Source organism: Amphiprion ocellaris, chromosome 8 (genome assembly GCF_022539595.1).
Source record: "Amphiprion ocellaris isolate individual 3 ecotype Okinawa chromosome 8, ASM2253959v1, whole genome shotgun sequence".
Classification (NCBI taxonomy): domain Eukaryota; kingdom Metazoa; phylum Chordata; class Actinopteri; family Pomacentridae; genus Amphiprion; species Amphiprion ocellaris.
Genome location: NC_072773.1, coordinates 14,802,381 through 14,818,025, shown reverse-complemented (window position 1 = coordinate 14,818,025; position 15,645 = coordinate 14,802,381). Strand labels below are relative to the sequence as shown.

The 15,645-nt window shown below is 39.1% G+C and overlaps 1 long non-coding RNA gene across 3 annotated transcripts; it reads right to left on the bottom strand.

The window, feature by feature from the left end:
- Positions 1-3,072: 3,072 nt before the first annotated feature.
- LOC129349544 (uncharacterized) lies at positions 3,073-12,595 on the bottom strand. Of its 3 annotated transcripts, none has more exons than XR_008602588.1 (5): positions 11,591-12,595; positions 8,787-8,931; positions 7,501-7,629; positions 4,796-4,915; positions 3,073-4,495 (listed from the first exon to the last, which is right to left on the bottom strand). It is a non-coding gene; the product is annotated as an uncharacterized LOC129349544 (long non-coding RNA). The 3 variants fall into 3 exon arrangements; XR_008602589.1 differs by having other exon boundaries at positions 4,796-4,911; XR_008602587.1 differs by lacking the exons at positions 3,073-4,495; positions 4,796-4,915 and having other exon boundaries at positions 6,581-7,629; positions 11,591-12,590.
- Positions 12,596-15,645: the final 3,050 nt, after the last annotated feature.

Below are 15,645 nucleotides of genomic sequence, written 5' to 3'. Positions count from 1 at the left end.
ATATAGTTTGTCAATATAAAATGAACCTAAATGAAAAATAAATATTTGTTTTGTTGTAGAAAAATTAACGTGTATATTAATTGATGAATCGTTGTTAAAGTTGATATAAAAGTCATCATCATGAGTTGCAGCCCTATATACTTATAAAGTATTATTTCATAGGATTTTGCTGGTTGACTTAAAGATGGTTTAAAAGCTTGACATGGGTAAAGTATAATTTACTGTAAGAAGAAACAGAAACACTAGAGTGCCCCATTAGCTGAGTGCTGAGGGTGCATACCACATTTGTGAAAATGCCCTCAGCAGCTGAGTGCTTGACCTTTGCTCCACCTCATTACCCTTCTCTCCTTTCCCTTTGCCTGCATATCTATACGCCAAATGTCCAATCAAGGCAAAATGCCCCCTAAAAAAAAAGAAGAGAGAAACCACAGAGACATCTTTCTCTGCGATTTATTGCTATATCTTGCACTCATTGTTACGCTTTGGTGTGTTTTACGAACACACCAAAGCGTAACAATGTCACAGTGAATGAGTCCATGCTTCCTTACATAGCTATGATTATCTCTTCAGCTTTAATTGCTGTTCTCCGGCATGGCTAGATGGTCTTCAGAGGGGAGCAGCTTGAGCACTTCCACATGCTGCATCTTGGCTAATGGTTTAACACACTGATTTAAATGAGAGCCCAAGTTCTAGCAACCATGTCCTGGGTACTTTCTATGATGCCACATCAATAACAAGACACATGGCTTGTCATTAAACTGATCTAATCAAGTTTGCAGAGGTTATACTATGCATAGTGGGCCTATGATTTATCTGCTCATGATTGCTGAATCCAGCGTGATAGAAGCTGAGCAGTGAGGCTTGCCTGGTGACCGGTGCATCATCCACACTGACACTGCAGATTATTGTCGGGCTTGTAGCTTTCCAAATATTTGGAGGAGCTCATGGCAGTGGAATGCTTCTGCATTTGCTCCTTAAAGCTTTGGCTTCTTCTGCTTCAGTCCAGCTGGAAGGTAAAACCACACTGGATCTATTGCAAATGGGTTGTCTAACCACACTGAAACCACTTGAATAGCTCCCAAAGTATACAACTTCACTCATCTGGCACTCACATCCAAGCAACTCCTCAGCACTTAGCTGGGGTTGAGGCATTTCGAGCACCAGGGTAGCTTAAGTGAAACAGAAGAAATGTCGATTACTTTTTACATCCGAAGGGGAAAAGTGACCACTGAAGATGGACTCATTACAAACTGACATTAGTCTGCATACTCACTTGCCAAACTCCCATGGTAAGTGAAAAAAAAATCTTCAGAACTTTTGGTAAAATAAATGAGAGAGGAAAAGAGAGCTGAAGTCATGACTCTACATCCGGGCGAGGCTCTATTCTACTAACTTCAGTTACACAATGCAGTCTCTAATTCAACATTTCTTTCATCACTCTTTCTGGAAGAATTTAACATTTTCCTGGTCTTTTACTTTCAAGAATCTAAGAAAAGAAATTGGCTTTCGCTACAGCAGTTGCTACAGGGAATTGAAACCTTTGTGATTTTGACAAAAAGTAACCATGATTACTTTGTGGGAACAGAAAAAACTCCAATTTAATAAACTATGAGTGTGGCAGTCTGGGTACTTGGATCATTGCAAGCTGGTTTGGTCCATAAAATTCCCCAACCCTCTCTTCTGAAGTTATCTGCTATCTAAAAACCTCTTTGTCCTGCTGTTATTACAGGCATGTAGGAGGTAACACAATACTCTGACTCACTCAGGGAGTCCTCTGTTGAGCTGTGCCATTTAGTCTGTGAACATTTCAGGCTTATGGGAAATGGCGTTTGCTAAAAGCTAAGAACCATGAATACTAAATAAACAACAGTAGTAGTCCTTATCTACACTAACTGAGACACAGCATTGTGAGACACTCTATCCCAAGGTTTTCTAATATACCACACAGTAGCTGCTGTATTTTGTGCTAGTGTATATTTAAGAAAGGCAATGGGATTTTAAATTAGGGTTACTGTTCGAATCTGGGAGTTCCTTTTCCACTTTGGCTCTTGAATACAAAAGAGGAAACTGCCACAGTATTTCGCAACTGAGTAATTATGAGGATGGGAACAGGTCAACATATGTTTGCCTTTAATGATGTTGCTAAACAAAATAGGGTCCACCGCCAGGCAGCAAAAAGCCAGGCTGAAGAGCCCAGAAAAGACCTCCAATATGGCCAACGCTCACCCAATCTGTTTTGTACTCAACACTGCTTTTCCTTGGGTCTCCAGCAATACACATACCAAAGTTGAAGTAAAATGGATGTACAGTTTTTGAGATATGTAAAGAACAGACCCAGATGAAGTTATTTAATCTATCCACCGGATCGAGGCTTCCTGTGTCCCTCTGTTTCCAGTCTTTATGCTGAGTTAAGCTAATTGCCTGCTGGCTGCAGGTTCATATTTAACAGACATACAGTACATGGAGGTAGTATGAATCTTCTCATTGATTTAGGTTGGAAAGTAACTAGGTGTACTTCCCAAAATCTCAAACTACTCTTATAACTTTAACAATGTAGAAGTTGTCTAAGAATTTAGAAAAGCTCCAAAAAGCTTTACATCCCTGATCATTCTGACACTGAACTCTACTGACACGCTTTGAGTGGTGACATTAAGAAAAGTGAATCCAAGCTTTGGAGTTAAGGCTCTTCTGTGAGGCCCTAAGAATCTTAAGCAGTTAAGTTTGACCTTTGTTTTCAGCTAATGCTCCTCCACAGTGACGCATAGTCCAATAAGTTCCGTTCAGTGCTTCCTCCTTTACATAGGATACCAACCGACTGATGCGATTTTGCAGTATGAAAGCAAAACCTCTGTTCTCCCTTTTTCTGTGAAAGTGCAGGTGCTAGTTGTAACTATTTACACACCTAGTAGGAACAAAAGGATGACCCCTGGATCAACCTGTGGATGTGTTCTGATTCTGTCCAACTGTGAAAAGACCACAGAGTAGAACATTCTGGGGGTATTACAGCTCCCAGATGGCCTGAGAGCCGCTTCCCAAGAGGAGCTTTGAAAGTTTCAGATATAGTTTCACACCTCTAGCTGTGAGAAGAAAGGATACACCAACACATACAATGAATAAAATCTGTATTATTGTATAAAATAACCCAACAGCATTATGACCATCTGCCTAATATTGTGCTGGTCACTCTTTTGCTGCCAAAACAGCCCTGACCCATCGAGGCATGGACTCCACTAGACCTTGGTGCTGTGGTAAGAGGTTCGCAGCAGATCTTTTAAGTCCTGGAAGTTGCGAGGTGGGTCCTTAATGGATCGGACTTGTTTGTCCAGCACACTGCACAGATGCTTGATTGAATTCAGATCTGGGGAATTTGGAGGCCAAGTCAACACCTCAAACTCATTGTTGTGCTCCTCAAACCATTCCTGAACCATTTTTTCTTTGTGGCATGGCACATTATCCTGCTGAAAGAGGCCACAGTCATCAGGGAATATTGTTTCCATCAAAGGGTGTACATGGTCTGCAAATGCTTAGGTAGGTGGTACATGTCAAAGTAACATCCACATGGATGGCAGGACCCAAGGTTTCCCAGCAGAACACTGCCCAAAGCATCACACTGCCTCTGCCGGCTTGCTTCTTCCCATAGTGCATCCTGGTGCCATGTGTTCCTCAGGTAAGCGACAGACACGCACCCGGCCATCCACGTGATGTAAAAGATAACATGATTCATCAGACCAGGCCACTTTCTTCCATTGCTCCGTAGTCCATTTCTGATGTGCTTACGTGGCTATTGTTGGTGCTTTTGGTGAAGCACAGGGCTCAGCATGAGCACCCTGACAAAAAAGCACAGCAGCGCCTTCACCTGCTGAGGAAACTGAGGACTCAGCAGAGGCATTTTAACCCTGGTTTACACCTCACTCATTGAATCCATCCTCACATTCAACATTTCATCCTTGCACAGCTCCCTCTCCACGAAACACAAAACTCTCCCATATTGTTAGTCAGGCTTGCAAAATCATTGGTTCACCACAAACTCATGCCACTGAACTGTATAACCGCTCTGTGATCAAGAAAGCCACTCTGATCACAGAAGACCCCTCTCACCCCCTCCATCACTCCTTCCAGTTACTTCCATCAGGCAGACGTTATAAAGTCCCAGTGGCCCGCAAAAACATTTATAAAAAATTCTTTATTCCCAGCCATCGCTCCCCACGTGCATCAATGAGCCTTGGCCACCCATGACCCTGTCGCCTGTTCACCACTGTTCCTTCCGTGGACCACTTTTGATAAATACTGACCACTGCAGACCAGGAACACCCCACAAGAGCTGCAGTTTTGGAGATGCTCTGACCCAGTCCTCTAGTCATCACAATTTGGCCCTGATCAGTGTATAGTAACCTAGAGCACAGATTGAGCAGGAGTCCAACTGCACCACCAGGAGGCACTGTTGTCCACAGACACCTTTGGACTCTGGTTGCACAGTGAAGCAGGTGGGCAAGATCTCAATGACACAGTTGGAAAGCCAGTCAGAAAAAAATGACAGACAGACAAACAGAAAGAAAGTTTAGTCACAGTTCCCAAAGTGAATCTGCAGACGGCCCTGTGTCATTATTTGCCAGCTTAAGATTTTCCAGCTCCACACAAACAAAGACTTAGTGCTCATAAATCAACACAGTAGGTGGGAACTTCCTTGATCACTTCTTCCATTATTACACAGAAAGTACATGCCAAATATTTGTATTTTATTCCAGAGCAAAAAGTTACTGTTAGTTAACAAAGAGGAGTAGCCAAAGTTAGATACCTGTACAGTCCAGAACTTTGACTCCATGTGGCCTCCAGACACCTGGTTGGACCTTGATGATGTGTTAAATAAGGCATCTGTCCACACCTCCTTCCACTGATAAACAACTTTCCATTCTGTCTGTTTCAAATGCCAACAGAGAGGATACAAATGCAAGAAAAAATAAATTTCAATTAAACCGGTGTACAATTTTTTTCTGCACAGCAATCAGACTTAATATTTCATTAAGCCTGACAGGCTGGAGTGTCACTAAAAACATCTGTCCCATGTTAAGGAGGCTCATCTGTCAGTTGGCTGTCAGTGGTCCATGACTTCCACACCTTCTGGACAGCACACGGTTTAATAGTCTTGCATGTTTCTCAGATTTATTTGCACTCGAGTGGCAAATCTTAAGTGGAAAATAACTGGACGGTGACTTTTATGCAGCTTACAACTTACAAAACCTTCATCTTTAGTTTCTCTGGAGCTACAGATGATGGCCTACATGGAAAAAAGTTCTTCACTGTGGACACAAATTCAAAATAGAGGAATGTTTCTGCATTTGACGTCATTTCCCAGCTGCAATTTCAACAGTGATGAAAGAAGCATTCAGATAATTTAAAAGTAAACAAGTATTTGCAGAAACATTTAGATAAATTATGGAGTTGAAAACAGTGGTTTGGTCCCTCTTTCTGATTACATTATTACATAAGATCTGATTAGATTATTAATAGTGAAGCATTATCATGTGAGCACTGTTATCAGGTTTTGAGCTTTATCTCTAATTTTTGATTTTTAGTGAGATATTGAGTCATTTCAATGCTTCTTGAAATTAAACCATGTAAGCAATTTAAAGGGAAAACATCACTGTTGGGTGGAGCTGTTATAACTCACAGACATCTGACATGTGAACACAAACTGAAAACTGATTTGTTACTGTCTATTTTATATGAATATTTCATTTTCTCTCCACGGTTGAAAAGCTATTAGGAAAGCTTAAATATTTGTCATGACTGCACCAATTCAGAGGAAAAACACAAAATTTTACAGTAAATTATTATAGACTTCAGCGGCGTACATGTCGTTTAACAGAATACGGTTAGGGAACATAAGTAAAGATTAATTGGAGAGACCATTAATGAACCTGGGTCACTGTGGATTAACAACATAGAGAAAATATCAATAGACAAAAACCTTCCATTCCATAAGCAGCGGAATAAACTTGAACCAGACTTCTTGATTGCTAGAAACTCATGAAATGTGACTCTGCAAAACTGAGTGAAATCACATCTGCATGAACTGGTGAGACTACATCTGTCAGTCAGAACAATGGAAACCTGAGATTGGTTACATAAAATATCCTTCAATTTGCAGAACTGATCTGAGGCCAGTTTTTCCCCTGTGTAATCCCAGCGAACATGGGTAGACTATGACCTCTGCTGATCACACAGAAAACAACCACTGGGGTGAAGAAGTCGTATTATACTGTGACATAAAGGATTTTATCAGTCTATAGAAGCTGAAACTTGAGAGTGTTTTTACATTGTGTACATGTGTCACAATTTCAAGCATGTGTCAAATGTTTTTTTTTTAAAAAAACAACAACAACAAAAAAAAAAAACATGCTGAAGGGCAAGAAACAAATCAAGTCTTTTCCTGTCATATTCCATGTGTGCCAGCAGGTGGCAGCAGCTCATCTATCAGCCTTTAATTTTAATTCACACTTCATTGGAACATCTCTGTTGTCCGATACTGCAGAGATCAGCTCTGTGCAATTATTCAGTCACATAGACACGTGCGTTTTGAATAAGACTGGAACAATTTTCAGTTTATTATTTTATAAAATATACACTATAAAACAATAGAAGACAAGGAAAAAAATCCCCTCACAATGTCATAGAGCAGAAGGTGAGAACAAATGTTTTGTCCAACCTACAGTCCAAAACCCAACAGTATTGAACTTACTCTCAAGTAAAAGTAACAAGAACAGTAAATACTCACATTTGAAAACCTAGAATCATTTGGTGTTGAGACTTTAAAAATGACTTCCAAGATCATTTATTGTCACGATAGATGACAAATAATTTTGTATGGCAGAAATGCATTATTTAGCCAAGTGCTTAGTTTTTTAGTGACAAGGCAATCAATTTAAAATGTGATGATTTGTAATCCCACTGAAACTCTTTTACTTTCAGAAGCTAAAGTGCTGGCAGGTTCTTGATGAGAGTCTGATGGAAAATTGACATCAATTTTTTGCAAAATGATTGTATGGCCTGATCCCAGTCTCCACACTGAGACCCTTATAGACTTACATTTTCCTTGTTTTTTTATATATTTTTGTCCTGTTTGTTATATGAATATAATGACAGAAGTCACATGCAGTTTCATTATACATTGTATAATGACAGCAAAGCTGATTCTGATGATTTCACGAGGACTCAGAATGGTCTAAAAATGTGGCTTTGTGGCCCGACTATGCTTGGAAACATTGCATTGCCATTAAATAAATGGCGAATTTGCTTCTTTCACTTTTTGATCAGCTGCTAAGTTACTTCCTGTTGGTGACATTACAGTGTTATGTCTGTATTTTTAAGCAAACTACCAAAAGCCAGAAAATCTTCAATTCCTATGCAGACATTGACTGAGAATATATTTCTACAAATGTGCAATAAATAACCACAAAGGTTAGGAACCAGATAGTGTCACTTGCATATAAACTTCCTTACACAATCCATGCTTGGTTTGAGTTCATCGTGTGGGGGAAGCACAGCCATGTCCATACATCAGCAATGAGACGAGCAATGAACAAATCCCTCAGTAATGGGATGTCGACCATAGGTTTCCTGGACTGCTGTCTGAAAATGTACAAACAGATGGCATCATTGGAGCAGAAACAGGCTATGGACTGTCCAATAACAGCAGCCATGTTGTTCCTCAAAGCAGTCACAGCCTTAAGTATGCAAAGATTGAAGCCTTAAAACTATTTAAACTGATAAGTTATATAAAAATATAGCACCCTTTTACAGCTATAGCAAACAAAACTGTTTTTGTACCAGGCTGTAAACGTATTAATTTCTGCTGTAAACTTGGACATTTTAACAAGTGGATCTATGTGGATTGATTGACTTTAAGAGCAAGCCTCATGTGGTCTTTTGGGAAACTGCACCACACTGGCTTAATTTGTCAGCCACAGAGGTCGCCGCCAGGTTTGGTCTCTTTGCATACAGTGAACAAATTGTTCAATAGTTGTATTTCCATGCAAACGAAGAGCAAATTCTAACCAAATTTTGGTTTCTCTAAGAGGAACAACTAGGGCCCACTTACAGGCACACCCAAAGGCCAGACTGATGACCTAAAAAAAGACACTGCTAATCCAATCTCCTTCAAACTTGCCCACTTCTTCTAGACCAGGGGTGCCAAACATACGACCCACAGGCCCAAACTGGCCCGCCAGAGGGTCCAATCTGGTCCGCAGGACGACTTTGCAAAGGGCAAAAATTGCAGAGAATACATTAATTATAAATTGCAAATTTGTAAAACTATAAATTTTAAATACATTCTAAATTTAGACAAGCTATTTTGTTCATAAAGCAAAATACTATATTGTTAAGTTCTAGATACACTGTGATATGTGAGTTGTAAAGCAATTTTGCAAATGATAAAATGAGGTATTATATTGTTGAAATTGCCCTCACTTTTCTTATGAAATTTCAGGTTGGTTTTAATGTTTTGTCAAAAGATTTTTCATTAAGTGTGAACATTTTCAGAATGTACTTGTACTTTTTTGCACTAAAACAAAGGGGGGAATTTGTTATTTATAGGTTATTATGCTATTATTTTATTGCTCGGGCCCATTTGAGATCAAATTGGCCTATTTGTGGACCCTGAACTAAAATGAGTTTGACACCCCTGTCCTAGACCATTTCCCCCCCTGCAAATTTTTAGTTCATTCACTTTTTACTCGTTCTCACTCACGTTTGATGCCTGCAATGAAATGCTGCTTGTGTTTTACCTCTTGGTGGTGGCTGTAGTCTGCTGAGGAGGCAGCCTAGAGGAGGAGGTCCCTGGGCGGCTGCAGTAGGTGATGAACAAGGTTAGTTCAGGGCTTGGCAGGAGGTTGGACATGCAATCATCCCCTCCACAACATCCTGGCAGGCCTGAAAAGCAGCACCAGCGAATGGTTCATCTTGCGACACTGCAGGACTGAATAGTTCAGCACATCCTTTGTCCCCTTTGCCATGAGGCTATACAACACCTTAGTCAACAGCTGCTATACAAGAACAACTAGCCAGTCTCTCTCTCTTGCTCTCTCCATCTTTCTCTCATATTTTTATTTCATACTTTTGTACACTGTGTATCTCTAGTTTACACCATGTGAACTACTGGACAGCAAAGTTTCTAGGCCTGTTTCTATCTTTTTTATTTCTGCCTCTGAATCACAGAAGATACTGCAAGGTTTTTCCACTTTCCATTCCTCCAACTCTTTTCAACACGCAAAAGCTACTCACAGGATTCATTTTTTGTTTTATTTGTAAAAAAAAATGTGAATAGTGTCATATTGCAGGTGTATGTTTTCTAGGCTCCCCCTCTGCAACTTGACAAGCTGGATCTGCCCTATCTGTAATAGAAGTGTGTCCCTTCACAAGAGAAAATAGCGACACTTGTCATTGCTGAAACTGCACTCTATTAGCAACTTGCCAAAAACAATCTGTCACTTTCCTCCCAGCAGTCACAACAACAGAAATAAGGAGAATTATTCTCTGCTACAGGCCTGTCACAAACAACAAAAAGCCGAAAATGAAATTTTAATATTTCTACGTTTAGCAAAATAGAATGTCACAGCTCTCCAGTTATGAGATGTCTCTAAATTGGTTTTGGAAACAGATTGTATTGACTTTTGTTATGTTGCATTTTGCACAAGTTAGATTACATAATTTGTAAAGATGGGTGTTTTTGTGCTGCAGCATGTTTTCAGGGATCCAGATTGTTTCAAGACTCTGCACTTGTTTGGAACCAGCCTGTTATAGTGTAACATATAAGGGAATGACAAAAGTGGAATATTCAAAAATGCCTTTGCTTCATTGTTTGATGTTACCATTCTTATTATTAGGAGTATTGTTACATACGGGCTTTATCTAAGTTGTCCAAGTTGTTTATATATATATATATATATATATATATATATATATTTTTTTTTTTTTTTTTTTTTTTTTTTCCACAGCCTGAGTGATATCATTGAGAGGCAGGACTCATACACCAACTACCAGAAACAAAAATGAGGAGGTGTGTTTAACACTGGCAGCCTTGTGTTCAGAAAAACCTAAGAAAAATACTGATATGGCTGTAAACCCATCTGTGGATTGCACTGGCAGGACAGCATTGCTTGTTTATCCTTTAGCCTCTTTCACTATGATATGCTAAAAGTGGAAGAGTGCCCTGTTCCCTTATTAGTTAAGTTGTCTTAGATGAGAATTTACTACTATAGCTCCCCCTCCCCTAGAAGACACTTTGCTTTATTGTCTATTTTATTCAAAATGGGGAATAAGTTACAAAATGAACTAATACACAATCAGACTTTTTTTGCAACCGGATGTGTTGTCTCTTGCTGACGTTTAGACAAACTGCAGCTTTTAGGCACTTCTGCATTGCTTCACTTTTCAAACCTGCCCAGTTTTTGTATTTAGTCTTTGGGTAGAACAGATTGTTTCACAGCTGTAGAAGTAATCTGCAGCTGACTAGAACCTCAGGGGTCTTAGTGGAAGCAATTCATCAAGGATAACAAAATCACTGAAACAAAATCCACAGTGTTGCTACTGACATAGTCCTTTTTGTCCGAAGTCCATTTTCATTTGTCATAAAAAACAAACAAACAAAAAACAAAACAAAACAAAAAACAAACATGTGGTCATGTGGTTTTGGTTTGGTTGGTTTTGCATTTTCATTGGAAAAGTCTCTGAATTATTTTGTGGAATACAGCCTTAACTCTCAATCTGAATTTCATTTAACACACGATGACTGGTTGATACAACATATGCTTGAATTTAGCCATATCTAAATGCAATTCAATTCAAGAAATCCGTCTGTAAACTCTGTCTGTGTGTGTCTGTGTTGGGGTTGTGTTCACTGGCAAGAATCGAGATGCCCCCTGTTGTAACTATGTAAGTAGAAACCTTCTAAATGCTGCTAGTTTCACGAGTTGCTGACATTTTCAGTAGACATTTTAATAGTGGAGGCCGTGTAAGTTAATTTTTTCAGTGGATGGTAAGTTAACATACTGTCATTTTAGTTGGATAGAGTTTTTCTTCCTAATATTATAATGTCTGAGGCCAATGTTGATATTTTCAAAAGCCTTTGTTTCTGTACTCTTGCAAACTTTATGTTCCCTGCATGTGAACATGCTAAAGGTTTATCCTTAGTGGCTTATAATGCAGAAAGTATTTTTGTTGCTATTGACATGACTTTCCATGTTAGTATCATGGGTCTTTTTTTTTTAAGTGTGTGTCTGTTGAACTTTTCAGAGAAAGAATTACAAAGCAAAATGTTCATAAAGCATGAAAATACATTACTCCCTTGCCCAGTGTAGTACACTAGGGTTTTGTCGATGTGACCTTATTTAGTCTGGTAAGATCAGTAGCTTATGGTGGCTAATGTTAGCTAATATTAAAACAAGAAAAGCACTCAGAGAGTGCAGTACTCCGCCAAGGCTGCATAGTCCTACCATTTCTGACAGCTGAAATCTTGAAAAAAGTCGTGGCAGAAATCATGACACCATACAATGTGACCATTTAATATCAATGTACCCACAAACAAAATTACCTTGCGCTGAGCACGTGCGTGTTATGCATGTGTTACCGGCACCAGACCTAGGGGTAATCTGGACCGGCAGCAAAGATTACACAGGCCAGGAAACACTGTGTAACCGGAAGTAATTAATGGCTGTGGATTAACAGAGAGAGCACCAAGTTAGTGTCTTCCTCATGCATTTATTTCTGTTCTGCGCATCATTATAAACAACTAACAAACAACAATCAATTAATTACATTTCCCATAATAGGCTTTCCAGTTAAAGTGTGGCTTCTCTACATCTCATACACACAATATCTCATAAATAGAACAGCAATTTGGGTAACAAAATAATAAGAAATTATACACAACACTCTTCAAGCCAAATAAGAGCACATGAATCTACAATGAATTAACATAAACTCATAAGGCTGAACTCATAAAACACAGCAAAATAACAACTCATATTTACTAAGACATTTACTCATCATTTGCTGTTATACCCTGTCATTCACATGTACACACACACACACACACACACACACACACACACACACACACACACACACACACACACACACACACACACACACACACACACACACACACACACACACACACACACACACACACACACACACACATACACTTTACCAGCAGTGCTATTTTACCCGGGAGTGTGCTAGACTACTAGAAACTAGCATAACATGGAGCTTCTTGCAAAAAAAAATAACATTTACTCACTTCTAGCAAGCTAAGACTGGATAATATGTAGAACACATCGACTTTACTGAACACAGTTGATGCCATTGTACAACACTGACAGTTAAATGAAAACCATAGTGCTTCTTAGTTAGCAACAACACGCTGAGCCTTTTGGCATTGAGCCAGCACTCGTTTACCTTAATACACGTTTCAACACACTTGTACACATCACAAAAATACTTAACACTGTACTCATACAGTTAATACCGTACCAACATAAAGTTAGAAAAGCTACGTTTTGCTTTACCTGTGGATTAACAGAGAAAGCACCAAGTTAGTGTCTTCCTCATGCCTCATGCATTTATTTCTGGACTGCGCATGGGCAGAGCTTACAGATATAGTCTCTCTGATGGATCCACAACAGAACCAGATCACCACCTACTGGCGAAAAAATGGAATTGACCTCAACATACTGTTAAAGCAGTTCAGTTAAAAACTAAAATTAGAGGGGGTGTCTGTTCAAATAATAAACTTTAAATATGGCATTTCCAACCGACTACACATGTGTACGTTATGTACGGATACTGAATCGGCTGAACTAAATATGTAGTGGGCAGCGGGAATTGATGGGACTCGGAAACACCCCCACAATTTAATCAATTGTTTCTTGTGTCATTTCCAAAGGATAAGTCCCAATAAGTTCGCAATGGTTAATTTGTAGTAGGATCGCAATCATATGATTGTCAGCAGGCAGCTGACATAGTGTTTACTAGTAGTCATAGTTACAGTAATGCCATGCTATCTCACAATGACACAGAAATTTGACCTGTAATAGGCGCTATATAAATAAAATTGAACTGAACTGAACTGAATTTAACAAACCCATAGATCCAGACTATAAGCCGCATCACTGCCAAAGTCTAATCACTTGGTCCTTGTGTCATTTCTGGCCTTTCCTGAAAATTTCATCCAAATCCGTTATTATGTTTTTGAGTAATGTTTCAAACAGACAGACAAACGGACAGACGGACAAACATACGTCAGTCATCATATAATTTCACCGTTCCTTGGCAGAGTAAAAAAGTAGACCAGTGTTGCTGCACGACTGGCTTTATCAGTGGGTTTATCAGAAAAAAAGAGCATTCAGTGAGCACACTGTACCTCAGCAGGAGATTATTTCTGATGCCTTTTTGTCACTATCCCACTATCTCTCAGTCAAGTCAGCTGATGATGACACCTCTGTCTCAGCTCAGTCTTCAGTAAGGTTTATAACAATACCACCATTATCCTTTAATTACTGCTTGCGGCCATAGTGGCTGCAGTTTAGCAAAAGTTCATTCACTGTTGTTACAGGTCCCATCTGTTGTTATGGTGGGTCAAAATGTAATGCCTATCAATGTCTAACAAAGCAAATTTGCGTCAATTACAAATATCATCCTCAGAAAATCTTCAGAAGTAACTGCTCCAATTAGCATATGACCTTATTGTCAGATCATAGGAAACATGTGAATTAAAGATAACAGTAGAGTATGAAGGCCCAAACTTGACTGTGGGCTCGATTTACTGGCAGATGTCGGTCCATCAATTTAGATGAAAGACAACTGTAGAAGCAACTCACCAGAGGGGATGAATATAGAAAATATCTTCAGTACTGCTACTCAGTTAAAGAATAATTTGGATGGTACTGGTGCTGCCATGTCAACTGATTATTTTTATGACCTATAATTTGCTTTTCTATTCTGTTTTACTTTGTTGGAGTTATTTGGGGTAGTTTGTGGTTTTTCAGCCATGCTCAAAGGCACTTGTGCAACACTGATTGGCTGCTTTTTACAACAATGTATGTGGTATGAATGCAAAAACTAGAAGCCAAATCTTGCTTGCCCACAAAGTCAAGTCACTACAGTTGCCGTTAATTATTTGTGTAGCACATTTAAAGCAACAAATATTGAGGCAAAGTGTTTTCTGATAGAGAAATAAGGCCTTCATACCTCACATGAAGATATTTATGTTTCCCTCCTGAGCTACTCACCTGCTGCACTTACTGTGACTTTTTCCTCCATATGCTTCATCCAAGAACTTCTGGGAATGAAGCAGATATGACAAATCCAGAGTAGTAATAGCAGACAAAGACAATAAGACACATCATTAAACTACTCAAAGATGATGTGTTAAATGACAAATAGTGATAGTGAAATAATTTTTTAGAGGCTTAAAGTAGAAACCACTATTGCTCACATATTACTTCTATGGTTCTCAGATTTTGCTGAATGAATTTAAAAAATAAACGAGTTGCATTCATTGATGACTAACCATACATATTTTTATAGTTTGGGAGTGTCCTTGCACACAAGCAGTACTGACAATTAAACCTTTAATAACATCAGAGGAAGGACTAAATCTTAATGAGCAACACACACCAAACATCATTACAGAAAGCCAGAGTTTCAGTTACTTTCTAGTTCCACATTTCAAGTCCTTTTGGTAACATAGTACAGTATACAACAGAAGGGAGTACATCCATGTACAGTATCACTTAAATGTCATTTGATACAAAATTGCATCCCTGTTTAATAATTGCATTATTTCGAAACTGGCAATAGTGTTTTCTCTTGTGAACCAAAAACTTCATCAGCACACTTATGATTTCCGATGGGCCATATTGTATGAATAAAGTCACAAAATGAAGTAGGGACTGTATCTAACAACATGTCTTCATCGTGGCTCCATATGGGGAATAATTGTCAGTGCAATTCAAATGAAAACATAGCTTCAGCTGTCATTAATAGTTATAAAATGCCACAGATATTACACTGGTTGCACTATCTAGCTCTGAAAACACATGACCAAGCGCTTCACACTTGATACAGGGGTTAGGAATGGAATTCAGAGTTTCTATGACAGTTTAGGCAGTGTGAAGGACAATGCATGTCAACTTTAATGTGACGAAATTCATGTAAGAAAAACACCCTTACTTGTGGTTTGGAACAAAGCTGCATGATGAAACATTGCTGACGCACATGGAAAGAATTCTAAATATTGGGAGCATATTCTTTGGTCAGATGAGACCAAGAGAAATTTGTTCAACTCAGCATGTTTGGCATGAACCCGGCCAGGACTACCACAGTATAACCCCGACAGTGAAGCGCGGAGGTGGGAGTGTGATAATATGAGCATGAGCGCAAAAAGTGTTGGAGAGATGCAAGATGGCAGCATGAATGTCTGTGGAAATATCAAAATACTGGCTGACAAGATGTTGATCCAAAGCCCCCGTCAAAATCACACAAGGGTTTCTAAAGACAAAGAAGAGCAAAAACTTTAGCCGGGCCAAATAAGTCGGCTAATTTGAAACAAATATGAGAACTTTGGCGTATTTTAACTAGAAA